This window comes from Dendrobates tinctorius, unplaced genomic scaffold, assembly GCF_039654945.1.
Source record: "Dendrobates tinctorius isolate UK_male_01 unplaced genomic scaffold, ASM3965494v1 ptg000155l, whole genome shotgun sequence".
Lineage (NCBI taxonomy): Eukaryota > Metazoa > Chordata > Amphibia > Anura > Dendrobatidae > Dendrobates > Dendrobates tinctorius.
The window spans coordinates 10,121,002-10,136,343 of record NW_027361822.1 but is presented as its reverse complement, the minus strand read 5'-3'; positions in this window follow the sequence as shown (position 1 = coordinate 10,136,343).

Below are 15,342 nucleotides of genomic sequence, written 5' to 3'. Positions count from 1 at the left end.
TTTTTTCCACAAACATGGTCTTTTAGTCACCATTTTTTTTATTTTCCCAAGTGTAATAGGAGAAATTGGGCCCCAAAAGTTGTTGTCCAATTTGTCCTGAGTAGGCTGATACCCCATATGTGGGGGTAAACCACTGTTTGGTGCATGGCAGAGCTCGGAAGAGAAGTAGCGCATTTTGACTTTCAATGCAAAATTGGCTGGAATTGAGATCGGACGCTATGTCACATTTGGAGAGCCATTGATGTGCTGGAACAGTGGAAACGCCCCACAAGTGACCCCCATTTTGGAAACTAGACCCCTTAGGAAACCTTTATAGATATGTGGTGAGAACTTTGAACCCCCCTAGGGCTTCACAGAAGTTTATAACGTACAGTCGTACAATTAAAAAAATCATATTTTTTCCACAATAATGATCCTTTCACCCCCAATTTTTATTTTCCTAAGGATAACAGGACCCCAAAAGTTATTGTGCAGTTTGTCCTGAGTACGCTGATACCCCATATGTGGGGGTAAACCACTATTTGTGAGCCTGGCAGAGCTCGGAAGGGAAGCAGCGCCATTTGACTTTTTTGGCTGGAATTGAGATCGGACACCATGTCGCATTTGGAGAGCCACTGATGTGCCTGAACAGTGGAATCCCCCCACAAGTGACCCAATTTTGGAAACTAGAACTCCAAGGAGCTTATCTAGATGTGTGGTGAGCATTTTGAACCCCCAAGTGCTTTGCAGAAGTTTATAACGCCCGAGCATGAAAATAAAAAAATCATATTTTTTCCACAAACATGATCTTTTAGTCCCCATTTTTTTATTTTCCCAAGGGTAACAGGAGAAATTGGACCTCAAAAGTTGTTGCTCAATTTGTCCTGAGTACGCTGATACCTCATATGTGGGAGAAAACTACTGTATGGGCACACGTCGGGACTCCGAAGGGAAGTAGTGACGTTTTGGAGTGCAGACTTTGATGGAATGGTCTGCGGGTGTCATGTTTCCTTTCCTTTGGAGAGCCACTGATGTGTCTAAACTGTAGAAACCTCCCACATGTGACCCCATTTTGGAAACTAGACCTCCCAAGGAGCTTACCTAGATGTGTGGTGAGCATATTTTTGCCACAAAAATGATATTTTTGCCCCCAATTTTCTATTTTTCCCAAGGTAAACAGGAGAAATTGGACCTCAAAAGTTGTAGTGCAATTTGTCCTGAGTATGCTGATAAACCACTGTTTGGGCGCATGGCAGAGCTTGGAAGGGAAGGAGCACCGTTTGACTTTTTCAATGCAGAAATGGCTGGAATTGAGATCAGATGCCATGTTGCGTTTGGAGAGCCCCTGATGTGCCCAAACAGTGGAAACCCCCCATTTCTAACTCCAACCCTAACCCCAACACACCCCTAACCCTAATCTCAGCCCTAACCCTAGCCCTAACCCCAGCCCTAACCCTAGGGGGGTTTGATTTACTGTTTATGGTGGGTTTTTATGCTTGGCAGCTGTCATACGCTAAAAGACGCTTTTTATTGTAAAAATAGTTTTTGCATCACCACATTTTGAGAGCTATATTTTTTCCATATTTTGACCCACAGAGTCATGTGAGGTCTTATTTTTTGCGGGACGAGTTGACATTTTTACTGGTACCATTTTCGGGCACATGACATTTTTTCGTCACTTTCTATTTTGATTTTTGGGATGCAGAAAGAACAAAAATCAGCATTTCATGACTTTCTTTTTGGGGTGGCGTTTACATCGTTCCGCATGTGATAAAAGTGATAAAGGGGTTTTATTCTTCGGGTCAGTATGATTACAGCGATACCTCATTTATATCATTTTTTTATGTTCTGGCGCTTTTATACAGTAAACAAAATTTTATTTAAAAAATAATTATTTTTGGATCACTTTATTCTGCGAGCTATAACTTTTTTATCTTTCGCTGATGACGCTGTATGGTGGCTCATTTTTTGTGGGACAAGATGACGTTTTCAGCGGTACCATATTTATTTATATACATCTTTGTGATTGCGTGTTATTGCACTTTTTGTTAGGCGGTATGATGATAAAGCATTGCTTTTTGCTTCGCTTTTTTTTCTGAAGGTGTTCACTAAAGGGGTTAACTAATGGGACAGTTTCATAGGGCGGGTCGTTACAGACGCGGTGATACTAAATATGTGTACTTTTATTGTTTTTTTTTATTTACAAAAATAGAATTTATTAGGAAATATTTTTTTTATTTGGGAATTTTGTATAAATTATTTTTACACTTATTTTTTTTACTTTATAGTATTGTCCCATATAGTAATGTCACTGATCTGACACTTTGCACAGCACTGTGTCAGATCAGCGATCTGACAGGCGCTGCAGGGGCTTCCTCAGTGCCTGCTTTCAGCAGGCACTGAGGAAGCCACCTCTCTGCAGGCCCCTGAAGGCCACCGCGGCAATCTTGGATCCAGGGGCCTGCAAAGAGGAGACTCCCGGAGCGACGCAGCACATTGCGTCACTCCGGGGGTCTCAGGGAAGCACGCAGAATTTGGGAATTTTGTATAAATTATTTTTACACTTATTTTTTTTTTATTTTATAGTATTGTCTCATATAGTAATGTCGCTGATCTGACACTTTGCACAGCACTGTGTCAGATCAGCGATCTGACAGGCACTGCAGGGGCTTCCTCAGGAAGCCACCTCTCTGCAGGCCCCTGAAGGCCACCGCGGCAATCTTGGATCCAGGGGCCTGCAAAGAGGAGACACCCGGAGCGACGCAGCACATTGCGTCACTCCGGGGGTCTCAGGGAAGTGCGCAGGGAGCCCCCTCCCTGTGCGTTTCTTCCCTAGCCCTCGGTACACTGCGATCATGTTTTATCGCAATGTGCCAGGGGTTAATGTGCCGGAGGCAGTCTATGACAGCCCCTGGCACATAGTGCCGGGTGTCAGCTGTGATAATCAGATGACACCCGGCCGCGATGAGTGGCGCTCCCCCGTGAGCGCCGCTGATCGTGATGACGTACTATCCTGTCCACGGTCATAAGGGCCCAGGTACCGTGGACGGGATAGTACGTCATATGTCAGAAAGGGGTTAAGTAATGAACATATTGACACATCAAGAGCGGCGAATAGAACCTGATAGTCATAAACGAGTGCCCGAAACTTCCGGTCGTTGGAACGCAAGGAAAAAAACAACACACAGATGCTTGCGATATAAACACATGACTGGAAGTTTCGGTATTTGGGGCACAGGCCGGAAGAGTAAAAAAATAAATGAGAACAGCGGTGCATGTCTGCAGTGTGGAACACAGTAAACTTCTGGTCATTGGAGCGTAAAAGATAAAAACAGCGCATAAATGCTTGCGACATGGACACGTCACCGGAAGTTCTGGTATTTGGAATGCAAGCCGGAAAAATGCAGAAATGACAACGGCGCATATCTGGAATATGGAATGGAATAAGCCTGGGTGAATTACGTTACAACCACATATAAAATAGATTAAATAAATAAATGCATGCATTTGGGACACATTTATTAAGGATAGTGCAGGGCATGATTAGTGCAGGGATAGCTGTCGACTGCCCTTGTCAGAGCAGGAGTTTTGGGGATAGAACTAACGTTAGCCCCATAGAGACTGACAGGGTATTGTGGGTCCTGCGACTCGTCTGATGATCCGGTTAGCATTTGTGAATGGACTTCCCCCTCCATGCAGCCATCTGATTGGTGAGATTGTTCCTTTTTGTGAATTGTTTCTTCGAACCTCTATTCCAATTGAATAGTTTTGGCATCTTAGATATATTAAAAATTTATACTGTATATGTAATGTACAGTGGGGCAAAAAAGTATTTAGTCAGTCAGCAATAGTGCAAGTTCCACCACTTAAAAAGATGAGAGGCGTCTGTAATTTACATCATAGGTAGACCTCAACTATGGGAGACAAACTGAGAAAAAAAAATCCAGAAAATCACATTGTCTGTTTTTTTTTTATTTTATTTGCATATTATGGTGGAAAATAAGTATTTGGTCAGAAACAAGCAATCAAGATTTCTGGCTCTCACAGACCTGTAACTTCTTCTTTAAGAGTCTCCTCTTTCCTCCACTCATTACCTGTAGTAATGGCACCTGTTTAAACCTGTTATCAGTATAAAAAGACACCTGTGCACACCCTCAAACAGTCTGACTCCAAACTCCACTATGGTGAAGACCAAAGAGCTGTTAAAGGACACCAGAAACAAAATTGTAGCCCTGCACCAGGCTGGGAAGACTGAATCTGCAATAGCCAACCAGCTTGGAGTGAAGAAATCAACTGTGGGAGCAATAATTAGAAAATGGAAGACATACAAGACCACTGATAATCTCCCTCGATCTGGTGCTCCACGCAAAATCCCACCCCGTGGGGTCAGAATGATCACAAGAACGGTGAGCAAAAATCCCAGAACCACGCGGGGGGACCTAGTGAATGAACTGCAGAGAGCTGGGACCAATGTAACAAGGCCTACCATAAGTAACACACTACGCCACCATGGACTCAGATCCTGCAGTGCCAGACGTGTCCCACTGCTTAAGCCTGTACATGTCCGGGCCCGTCTGAAGTTTGCTAGAGAGCATTTGGATGATCCAGAGGAGTTTTGGGAGAATGTCCTATGGTCTGATGAAACCAAACTGGAACTGTTTGGTAGAAACACAACTTGTCGTGTTTGGAGGAAAAAGAATACTGAGTTGCATCCATCAAACACCATACCTACTGTAAAGCATGGTGGTGGAAACATCATGCTTTGGGGCTGTTTCTCTGCAAAGGGGCCAGGACGACTGATCCGGGTACATGAAAGAATGAATGGGGCCATGTATCGTGAGATTTTGAGTGCAAACCTCCTTCCATCAGCAAGGGCATTGAAGATGAAACGTGGCTGGGTCTTTCAACATGACAATGATCCAAAGCACACCGCCAGGGCAACGAAGGAGTGGCTTCGTAAGAAGCATTTCAAGGTCCTGGAGTGGCCTAGCCAGTCTCCAGATCTCAACCCTATAGAAAACCTTTGGAGGGAGTTGAAAGTCCGTGTTGCCAAGCGAAAAGCCAAAAACATCACTGCTCTAGAGGAGATCTGCATGGAGGAATGGGCCAACATACCAACAACAGTGTGTGGCAACCTTGTGAAGACTTACAGAAAACGTTTGACCTCTGTCATTGCCAACAAAGGATATATCACAAAGTATTGAGATGGAATTTTGTTTCTGACCAAATACTTATTTTCCACCTTAATATGCAAATAAAATGAAAAAAAAAACAGACAATGTGATTTTCTGGATTTTTTTTCTCAGTTTGTCTCCCATAGTTGAGGTCTACCTATGATGTAAATTACAGACGCCTCTCATCTTTTTAAGTGGTGGATCTTGCACTATTGCTGACTGACTAAATACTTTTTTGTCCCACTGTATATACATCATACATCCACTACTTAAAAAACCATCCCTCGACTAAAACTGTGCCGCTAACTATAGACCTGTCTCTAATCTTCCCTTCATCTCTAAACTCCTGGAACGCCTGGTCCACTCCCGTCTTATCCGCTATCTCTTTGATAACTCTCTTCTCGACCCTCTCCAATCCGGTTTCCGCTCTTTACACTCTACTGAAACTGCCCTCACTAAAGTCTCTAATGATCTACTAACAGCTAATTTAAATGGTCATTACTCCATGCTAATTCTCTTGGATCTCTCTGCAGCATTTGACACTGTGGATCATCAGCTCCTCCTCACTATGCTCCGTTCCATTGGCCTCAAGGACACCGTTCTCTCCTGGTTCTCCTCCTATCTCTCTGACCGCTCCTTTACTGTATCTTTTGCCAGTTCCTCCTCCTCTCACCTTCCCCTTACTGTTGGGGTTCCTCAAGGATCGTTTCTAGGCCCCCTCCTCTTCTCCTTGTACATTGCACCTATTGGTCAAACAATCAGTAGATTTGGTTTCCAGTACCATCTCTATGCTGATGACACCCAATTATACGCTTCTTCTCCTGACATCACGCCAGCCTTTCTAGAAAACACCGACGATTGTCTAAACGATGTGTCTAACATCATGTCCTCACTATATCTGAAACTGAACCTGTCAAAGACTGAACTCCTTGTGTTTCCTCCCTCTACTAATGCACCTGTACCCGACATTGCCATTTCTGTGTGTGGTTCCACTATTACTCCCCAGCAACATGCCTGCTGTCTTGGGGTCATACTTGATTCCGAGCTTTCCATTGCCCCCCACATCCGATCACTGGCTCGCTCTTGTCATCTGCACCTCAAAAACATTTCTAGAATTCAACCTTTTCTTACTTTTGACTCTGCAAAAACTCTTACTGTTTCTCTTATTCATTCTCGTCTCGACTATTGTAACTCTCTTCTAATCGGTCTCCCTCTTACAAAACTCTCCCCTCTCCAATCTGTCTTGAATGCTGCAGCCAGGATCATATTTCTCACCAATCGTTACACCGATGCCTCTACCTTGTGCCAGTCATTACACTGGCTACCCATCCACTCCAGAATTCAGTATAAACTTATTACCCTCACCCACAAAGCCCTCCATGGCTCAGCACTACCCTACATCTCCTCCCTTGTTTCAGTATACCACCCTACCCGCGCCCTCCGTTCTGCTGATGACCTGAGGTTAGCATCCTCAATAATCAGAACCTCTCACTCCTGTCTCCAAGACTTTACACGTGCTGCGCCAATTCTTTGGAATGCACTTCCCAGGTCAATACGATTAGTCCCCAATCCCCACAATTTTTAGCGTGCCCTGAAAACGCATTTATTCAGACTGGTCTATCGCCTCAACACATTAACCTAATCTATCCCTGGGTGGCACAGTCAAAAGTTTTACCATAACCAGGTTCCCCGCATCATGTTCCCACATGCTTTATGCATCCATTAGCCCTCTGTGTCTGTACTGTTACACACTTAAAATTATGGCTGGTCCATACAATCAGGGCAATTGTTACCACCCACCTTTCGTGTCTACCTCTTTCCTCATAGACTGTAAGCTTGTGAGCAGGGCCCTCTTTCCTCTTGGTATTTGTTATAATCTATGTGATTATTGTTATGCTGTAATTTCTATTGTCTGTACAAATCCCCTCTGAAATGTAAAGTGCTGCGGAATATGTCGGCGCTATAGAAATAAAATTTATTATTATTATACTGTATATGAGTACAGGATTGCACTACTCTATTCCTTTGACTTAATTGTCAGAATATCTATTGTTTATGATTGTTATTGCGCATCCTGCATTTATTAGATTCTTGCTTCAGCTACTGCATGAGGAATCTATTCTTCCTTTAGGAGGTGCTCTTTTTTGGTTTTTCTCATTATATGAACTGGAGGATCACCCCGTTTTTTATTTTACATGGTTGCACATGTATATTTTTTCTTAATCTATTTAGTAAAAGTTATGTTCTAATCTCACTTTGGTGCTATATTTTATAATCAATTCAGTGAGTCTATTGTTGTAGTGGTGGCAATTATCCACCATAGTTATTTTTACATGGTACAAAACACTCCCCAAAAAAAGTTCTAAAATTTCTCTGTATTAAATTAGTCGCTCATATAGTGTAAAATGCTTAGTTGATGACAAGATGCCAAAGATGGCAGAATCTCGCAAGACTCTGTAGGGAGCGACTGGAGGAATATCTGAGCCAGACCAAGCTGGCGTGACAGCGGAGATGGCAGGAGCCTATGGTCTGGAACCCTCTGCTTACTTGGAACCACCAAGTCATGATCCCAGGCTGCAATCTTCACCACTGGGACTCTTGCGGACTGCAGAAGGGAGAGCCAGAAACCAGCATTCTGTGAGCCGACTGCGGGGCCTAGGCTGGTTAGAAGAAAGATACTAGTGGGCTCGCTAACCACAAGGTACTGAGAGTTGGCACTCCAGGGGGAGGTCATTACATATGACCGGCAACTGAGATATGGGTCTATAGAAGAGTTTGAGACTCGTCATCATATCTTTTTCAACCAGCGGGGAATAGAGACCGAACACTTAAGGGGGTTTTACGCATAGCGATATCGCTATAAATTCACTGATTTTGTGACGTTATAGCGATATCGCTATGTGTGATACCTCCGACCGGCTCCCCCCGCTGTCCATCGCTGATCGCGCGAGAATGTCCGGCTCCATTTCTCGTCATCAGCTTCCTGCTGGGGCTTCCTGCTGTGACAACGAGCGACGCGTGGAGGCGGGCGGGAGGACGTCAGGATCGCTGTGTGTGAAAGGTGAGTATCGTGCGCTGCGTCGCTGCTGCATCGCTGTGAGGTCTGCCTGTGTGACAGCTCACTAGCGATCATTTAGCGATGCACCAGCGATCCTGACCGGGTCGGATCTCTGGTCGGATCACTGGTGCATCGCTAAATGTAAAAGGGCCTTTACCTAGAAGGCTGCAAAAGCCGACAGATGGATCCAGGGTCACGTTCCTCAAAATGGAGTGGCAAAATCTCTGGTATGCGGTGGGTGTGATTCGAGAATAAATGGAGCAGGATTAACTATTCTTGTGAAATAAACAGGCCTAGGAGAAGCTCCTCAATGCGGCTCAGGACGGAGCTACCATCCCTGAGAGATTGGCATTGTCGTTGGGGTTCCCCATCTTCTGTGTGAGAGTGTGAGGAGGTGACGGGGACCCTCAGTTGCTCCCTCTTCCCTTCCTAGATGTGGTCCCCCATGTGGTGCTCTGACAGTGAGTCATGCCTTAATGTATGTGCTGTGTTTGTATTGCCCTGTAATGTTTACTATATCTATCACTGTACTGTATGATGTCTGTAGCTTAGGGTTAGCACAGGGTTAAGTTAATGGGCTGGGTCAGCAGCCTCCAAGTGTACAGGAAGTCCCTGTCTGCAGAGCAGTGCCCAGACAGGCTGGGCCTGGCAGGACATGCTCCCCTGAAGGGAACCAAGCTGCTGGAGGACTGTTGTGCAGTGGGCACACGGACTGTGTGTTTGCCCCACCAGAGACTTTTTGCCCCTGGAAGCTGACTTGGAGCCATTGCCCCTGCTGCTGCAGCCCTTGCTGTGACTAGGGACAGATCAGGAATTGTTACCTCCTTCTATATTACATCTTCATTAAACAAATTGCCACTGTTAGGCCCTAAAGAGTGTGATGTGTGGTGCATTCGTTCCTGCATGGAGAGGAGCCATATATCTGAGGTAACACACCATGACCTGGGGCTGGGACCAGAACTGTTTATTCATGTTCAATGGGCCTGGGTGTGGACTGATTGTGCCTTAGTGGACTCACCCACGACTACCACCCTATGCCACTTTGTTATAGGAGCATGAGATGGTGGTGGTGACACGGGTCAGCGCCAATTTCTACATGTTGGGGGCTCTAGTACTACTCAAAGCTGGGTCACTTGCAGCCCAAGCATCTGGGAATTGGACTCCAGGAAGAAAGTGGAGGCATTCCCCCCTGCCTCTTGAGGAAGGAGAAGAAGAGGACACCTGAAGAGAGGATGACTCTATTATCCTCCTTTTAATTTTTTCCTGGTTTTGCCTCAACTACACTTTCAAGATATTTACGTTCAAAAAATTTTCTGGATTGAATTTGTCATCCATAGAGTATTACGTGCTTTGTGTTACACTACAGTGGTATCTTTGCTTTGTGTAACATTACAGTGGTTTAACATTTTTTAAAACTTCTTGGCCTGGTATAGTTCACAAAATATTTTTGTTCCAAAATTGACTATTGTCATATATACTCTAGAGCTTAGTTTGTGTGAAATTTTGTTGGTTTGAAATAAAAAACAAAAATGGTCCCACTAAAGGTGTACAAATTTGGTCCCTCGGTACTCTGTCCCTAGTGACATTATTATTTATACTACCGGTAAAGAAAAAATGAAATGTATATCCCCCAGAGATTTGCTATGAGCAATTGCGGGACAAGTTATGCTATAAAAGAAATATAGCTGTCTATCTATCTTTTCTATGTATCTAGACAAAATAAAGCTGCTAGAACGGCCCAGCCAATCACCTGACCTGAATCCAATAGAAAATTTATGGAAGGAACTAAAACTCAGAGGTCATAGAAGGAGCCCACGGGACCTTCAGGATGTGAAGAGTGTTAGTGTGGAAGAACGGGCCAAAATCACACCTGAGCAATGCCTGTGACTAGTTTCTCCATACAGGAGGTGTCTTGAAGCTTCATCACCAACCAAAGGCTTTTGTACAAAGTATTAAATACATTTCAGTAAGCGTGTTCAATACTATTTCCCGGCGTCATTTCTCATTATTACACATTTTTTTAATTTATGGACATTTATGGTTTGATTTCTTTTTCTGTGTAGACTGAAAGGATTGCTACCGACATCTGGTGAGAATGTCATGACAATAGCATCTTTATAAATAGATTTACTTAGAAAATTGGTGATGTGTTGTACAATTATTTCATACTCTCTGTGTATGAATGAGGAGAATTCATTCAACAGGTTATTTAGTACAACGTGAACAGAAAAAAAAGCAAACATTTCTTGTTTTTTTTCTACACTTTTGCACAAAAAAAATGTCTGCTGCAGTAACGTCTATATTATACAGTAATGTGTCTGTAGCAAAACTGTTAGAAAAAATTACCCCAGCAAACTACCAAATTTTATAAATTACCATACTGATTCAACATCAATATAAAGGGAGCTGTTCTATGCAAACATATACTGTACGAAAGATCAAAAAAAGGAAAAAAAGCGCATAATGAACGTGCAAAATACCAATTTTATTCATAATTTTGAAAAAGACATTTGAATACACATATGCATATCTCAAAGGTGCCAATAGTGCATGATCATGAGCCCAACAGGACAAACGCAAGTGGCACCAACACTAGGTAAGTAGGAATTATTATATAATTATACTTATTAATTACAAAAAAATTTTTTGTTTTTTTACTCATGTACTTAATAAATAGTGTTCGCAAAAGGGAAAATCTCAGTAGTTATATTATTGATAGTAGCAACCTTAGTATAAAATAGTCCCATATGCAAAAAGTCATTAAAGTTAGCTACTAATCACAAGAAAATCACATAAAAAATACATGGTAATAACCTACCGAAGTTCCAGTGAATTTCGGTAAGGTTGCTACTATCAATAATGCAACTACTATGAGATTCTCCTTTTTAGGAACACCATTTATAAAGTACATGAGTAAAAAAATTTTTTTGTTATTAATGAGTATAATTATATAATAATTCCTACTTACCTAGTGTTGGTGCCACTTGCGTTTGTCCTGTTGGGCTCATGATCATGCACTATAGGCATCTTTGATATATGTGTATGTGTATTCAAATGTCTATTTTAAAATCTATATATATAAAATTGAATGTATGTGTGTATCACCAACCAATCACGAAGCATCTTTCATTTCACCAGAGCTGTTTAAAAGAAGCTGAGCTGTGATTGGTTGCTAAGAGCAACAGTTTTCCTTGCAACCAATCACTATGCATCTCTCATTTCACCAGAGCTGGTTAAAAGAAGCTGAGCTGTGATTGGTTGCTATGAGCAAGCGTTCCCACTTGACAACACCTCAGCAGACACTGCAATGATCAGAACACAGGGAAGTATAAAAAATGGAAAGTGCTGCAGTGGAAAGAACGTGCTGGTGTGCAATATTCACAAGCACCGTAGTGCTAAATGCAAATAGGTATAAGGCTGCAAACAACTAATAAAAAGGCATAATTTACCAGGATAAGTCCCATTTTTTATACTTCCCTGTGTTCTGATCATTGCACTGCAGCACTTTCATTAGTGTTGTGAACTTCAACAGCCATTTTTTAAGTGCTCCATATATGATTGCACTGTTCCATTTTTTATAATTTTATTACAAGATATTACTTATTTTTTACACCCTTACACCATTTTAGCAAGTTGCACATAATTTTTGGGTGGATTGATTTGTTGCACTACAGCACTTTATAGTATGTTTCTATGATATTAATTTTGAATTGTGGTGATATTATTGTATTTTTATTATATTTTATATTGATGCACTACTAATTATGCAGTAAAATCCTGGTTTCACACATATATATATATATATATATATATATATATATATATATATATATATATATATATATATATATATGGTATTTTACTGCTATGCTATCAACTATATAAAAAAATTTTTTTGGGCTAAATACTTTGATATAGAAGGTTTATGTAAATTCAATTGATTTGATGTAATATTTTTATTATTTTTTTACCTGCTCCGATTTATTCAGCTATTTTAAACATAATACATTTTTTGTATATGTAATCACTAATAAATATATTTATATACTATTTCTATATTGTCTTCAATGCACAATTTTTTTATAGGATTTTATTAGGGGTAGTAGTCCGGTAGCTCTGGCGGGATAATGTGGGATATTAGGGGTAGTAGTCCGGTGGCTCTGGCTGACGGGATGATGTGGGATATTAGGGGTAGTAGTCCGGTGGCTCTGATGGGATGATGTGAGATATTAGGGGTAGTAGTCCGGTGGCTCTGGCTGACGGGATGATGTGGGATATTAGGGGGAGTAGTCCGGTGGCTCTGGCTGACGGGATGATGTGGGATATTAGGGGTAGTAGTCCGGTGGCTCTGGCTGACGGGATGATGTGGGATATTAGGGGTAGTAGTCTGGTGGCTCTGGCTGACGGGATGATGTGGGATATTAGGGTTAGTTGTCCGGTGGCTCTGGCTGATGGGAGGATGTGGGATATTAGGGGTAGTAGTCCGGTGTCTCTGGCTGACGGGATGATGTGGGATATTAGGGGTAGTAGTCCGGTGGCTCTGGCTGACGGGATGATGTGGGATATTAGGGGTAGTAGTCCGGTGACTCTGGCTGACGGGATGATGTGGGATATTAGGGGTAGTAGTCCAGTGTCTCTGGCTGACGGGATGATGTGGGATATTAGGGGTAGTAGTCCGGTAGCTCTGGCTGATGGGATGATGTGGGATATTAGGGTTAGTTGTCCGGTGGCTCTGGCTGACGGGATCGTGTGGGATATTAGGGGTAGTAGTCCGGTAGCTCTGGCTGACGGGATGATGTGGGATATTAGGGGTAGTAGTCCGGTGGCTCTGGCTGACGGGATGATGTGGGATATTAGGGGTAGTAGTCCGGTAGCTCTGGCTGACGGGATGATGTGGGATATTAGGGGTAGTAGTCCGGTAGCTCTGGCTAACAGGATGATGTGGGATATTAGGGTTAGTTGTCCGGTGGCTCTGGCTGACGGGATCGTGTGGGATATTAGGGGTAGTAGTCCGGTAGCTCTGGCTGACGGGATGATGTGGGATATTAGGGGTAGTAGTCCGGTGGCTCTGGCTGATGGGATGGTGTGGGATATTAGGGGTAGTAGTCCGGTGGCTATGACGGGATGATGTGGGATATTAGGGGTAGTAGTCTGGTGGCTCTGATGGGATGATGTGAGATATTAGGGGTAGTAGTCCGGTGGCTCTGGCTGATGGGATGATGTGGGATATTAGGGGGAGTAGTCTGGTGGCTCTGGCTGATGGGATGATGTGGGATATTAGGGGGAGTAGTCTGGTGGCTCTGGCTGACGGGATGATGTGGGATATTAGGGGTAGTAGTCCGGTGGCTCTGATGGGATGATGTGAGATATTAGGGGTAGTAGTCCGGTGGCTCTGGCTGACGGGATGATGTGGGATATTAGGGGTAGTAGTCCGGTGGCTCTGGCTGATGGGATGATGTGGGATATTAGGGGTAGTAGTTCGGTGGCTCTGGCTGATGGGATGATGTGGGATATTAGGGGTAGTAGTCCGGTAGCTCTGGCTGACGGGATGATGTGGGATATTAGGGGTAGTAGTCCGGTAGCTCTGGCTGACGGGATGATGTGGGATATTAGGGGTAGTAGTCCGGTAGCTCTGGCTGACGGGATGATGTGGGATATTAGGGGTAGTAGTCCGGTGGCTCTGGCTGACGGGATGATGTGGGATATTAGGGGTAGTAGTCCGGTAGCTCTGGCTGATGGGATGATGTGGGATATTAGGGGTAGTAGTCCGGTAGCTCTGGCTGATGGGATGATGTGGGATATTAGGGTTAGTTGTCCGGTGGCTCTGGCTGACGGGATGATGTGGGATATTAGGGGTAGTAGTCCGGTAGCTCTGGCTGAAGGGATGATGTGGGATATTAGGGGTAGTAGTCCGGTGGCTCTGGCTGACGGGAAGATGTGGGATATTAGGGGTAGTAGTCCGGTAGCTCTGGCTGATGGGATGATGTGGGATATTAGGGGTAGTAGTCCAGTGGCTCTGGCTGACGGGATGATGTGGGATATTAGGGGTAGTAGTCCGGCAGCTCTGGCTGATGGGATGATGTGGGATATTAGGGGTAGTAGTTCGGTGGCTCTGGCTGACGGGATGATGTGGGATATTATGGGTAGTAGTCTGGCAGCTCTGGCTGATGGGATGATGTGGGATATTAGGGGTAGTAGTCCGGTGGCTCTGGCTGACGGGATAATGTGGGATATTAGGGGTAGTAGTCCGGTAGCTCTGGCTGACGGGATGATGTGGGATATTAGGGGTAGTAGTCCGGTAGCTCTGGCTGACGGGATGATGTGGGATATTAGTGGTAGTAGTCCGGTGGCTCTGGCTGACGGGATGATGTGGGATATTAGGGGTAGTAGTCCGGTGGCTCTGGCTGATGGGATGATGTGGGATATTAGGGGTAGTAGTCCGGTAGCTCTGGCTGATGGGATGATGTGGGATATTAGGGGGAGTAGTCTGGTAGCTCTGGCTGACAGGATGATGTGGGATATTAGGGGTAGTAGTCCGGTAGTACTGGCTGACGGGATGATGTGGGATATTAGGGGTAGTAGTCCGGTAGCTCTCGCTGACGGGATGATGTGGGATATTAGTGGTCGTAGTCCGGTGGCTCTGGCTGACGGGATGATGTGGGATATTAGGGGGAGTAGTCTGGTGGCTCTGGCTGATGGGATGATGTGGGATATTAGGAGGAGTAGTCTGGTGGCTCTGGCTGATGGGATGATGTGGGATATTAGGGGGAGTAGTCTGCTAGCTCTGGCTGACGGGATGATGTGGGATATTATAGTGAATGTGGCTATGCGGAATCGGTGGGACTATACACTCAGCTTTATATATATAGATATACGGTAATCATTATAATTTGTTATAACTAACCGTAGTTAGTTACTATGCCCTGGCAGCGCTGGGCTGTTCAGCTAGTTATGAATAAAATTGGTATTTTGCACGTTCATTATGCGCTTTTTTTCCTTTTTTTTGATCTTTCAGTAATGTGTCTATACAGAACAGAGCGGAAAATAATGTGTTCAGGTGAAAATGGAATAGAAAATGTGTGAGGTCAGGGTGTGCGCACATGCAGCTGCTCTCCGTACACATGCTGTGCA